This window comes from Haplochromis burtoni, unplaced genomic scaffold (assembly GCF_018398535.1).
Source record: "Haplochromis burtoni strain Fernald_Lab_line unplaced genomic scaffold, NCSU_Asbu1 Contig_737, whole genome shotgun sequence".
In the NCBI taxonomy this organism is placed as follows: domain Eukaryota; kingdom Metazoa; phylum Chordata; class Actinopteri; order Cichliformes; family Cichlidae; genus Haplochromis; species Haplochromis burtoni.
In genome coordinates this window covers 84752-87026 of record NW_024583098.1, presented here as the reverse complement: position 1 = coordinate 87026, position 2275 = coordinate 84752, and positions in this window count along the sequence as shown.

The following is a 2275-nucleotide window of genomic DNA, read 5'->3' as shown; positions in this document are numbered from 1 at the left end:
AAAAAAACGTCCTCACCCTCCCTCATTTCTCCACACTGAGTGGTCAGAGGTCAAAGTTCAGACACAGCACAGCATTCTCACAGCTGTTTGGGATTCAGAACAATGCTCAAGGACACTTCAGCAGCACACAGGGTTGTGACCCTGATTTGATTCTCATTAATCACAACACGTCCCGGCGCCACCGCAGGTCGCTGTGACAACAAGCTCCTGGTTAAAACAGAAATGTAAGCGTTCTGAAAGGTCCTTCCTTCTGCAGGCTGCGGCTCGATGTTTCCCTTTATGTACAAATGTGACAAACAACAGTAGCATTTCACTCTGAGACTCAATGAATGTACAAACTAATACTGTAACGCTGGAGCTGGTGCATCGCGGCAGAGTCGCCCAATCTCATGATCTCTGTCGTTCACACGCGAGCCAGTTTGGTGTAAACAGTCACATGACTTCAGTATAAAGTACTTTTTTTTTCTTCTTCTCTGAAACATGCAGAGGTAATAGATGTATATTTGATTAGATAAAGTGATATTTCACACCGGTGGAAAGTTTTCTGGACGATCTTCAGTGTCAGTCAGCTTCCACGAAGCTGAAATGATAAAGGATTCATATTGTTTTTGCCTGATTTGATGGATCTTTGATTGAGATATATACACATAGGCTTTAAAGTCAGATAACTCCAAGGCATTGTCCTCTAAATAACAAACGAAATGCCTTTATGCTCACAGCATGGTCATGTTTAATCTAAAGAAAGTTCCTATCATGACCAAACCATGAGAATAAAAACATTTTAAGCGAGTTTAATTTTGGAGCCTTAAAACAGGGATGTCAAACGTACCAAACAACAAGAGCCAGAACTGGCCCGTCAGAGGTCCAGCCCAGCGTGCTTTGCAGAGAAGAAGGGCTCAAATGTAACTTTTCATTAAGTAAGAATCACAAGACTCCAAACTGTTATTGTCTCCTGAGCCTGAGGTCCTACTGACAAAGGCTTGAACCTCAGGCTGCCACATCCCAATAAAAGTAACAGAAAAAGCATTAAATAACAGAAAAGTTTGTTTTTTCTTTATAGATGAACCATATCAAATATCATTTGTCTCCATTAAAGAGAAATCAGAAATTATCTGTGATATAACAGAAAATTTCTCTTTTCTTAAATCAGGAAACAAAGTCTGGCTAATGTCAGTACTTTCTTGTGATTTTGTGGATCCATTTCTTATAGTGTGGATTAAAGCCTGAGTGGACATGCTGATGGGATTCTTTGAGTTATCACTGCGCTTTTCTCTGAGTTTATTACATTCAAATGAGTTTGACGTTCCTGCTTTAAAAGAAGTAAACATGGAAACCATCTGAGGTCACGTTGCCTCGAATCGTGTCAGCAGCAACATTTTCAGACGTTACATAAAAAGCAGAAATAAAAGAGTGAGCGACGCCCCCGAGGCGGCCTCTGTTTACAGCTGACTGTTCAGTAATTTAGATAAAAAAATAAACATTTCTGTCCAAGTGAAATATCGCTTTATGAAAGCAGAATGAAGTGATGCATATTAAGGTCTAAGAAGTGTACAAAAACTATGAAAAATATTATGTGGCCTGAGAAAGAAGTTTTGTGTTTGTCTGTGAGTCTTTTGCAATGAATATATGACAATGAAAGTAAAGTTTAGTACAAAATATGACAAAAAAAATAGAATTTAAAGGGATATATCACTTTGATTTTAAGGTGGAATTTTAGTTACGTTATATTATAAATTAATGGAAACGTTTATAGATTACAGATTATTATAAGTAGCAGAAAGTAAAAAACACAGAGTAAAAACTCTGTGTTGATATTTGAGTCTTATAATGATTGTATTACTTGAGAAAAGTGACATAGCCCTTTAACCTGAGCGAAAACCAGGGTTACAGAGACTGTTACAGAGCAGGCGGTGTGTGAGATAAAGCTGGTTTATTACTCCAAGTATAAAATAGTCACATTTAGTGTTATATTCATGAATTTAAGAGAACTACATTTATCTCTTCACTCTTGGTGCTAAGTTGCAAATATCTGTGTAAAAATCATCTTAAAGTCGTTTACTTGTTACAAAAGAAGAACAGAGCTCTGTCTTCATGAAAGCCTGGTCAAATAAATCTCGATATTACTCGACTCAGTAGCTCCTCCTGTATTTTCTGTGAACTTTACTTATCAGAAGGCCAGACGCATAAAAGTTGCACAATCAGACTGTTGTGGATTGAGCAAACTTTGCAGCACCACCATTTCAGAGTTGATGGTCTCATTACAGTTTTCATTAGA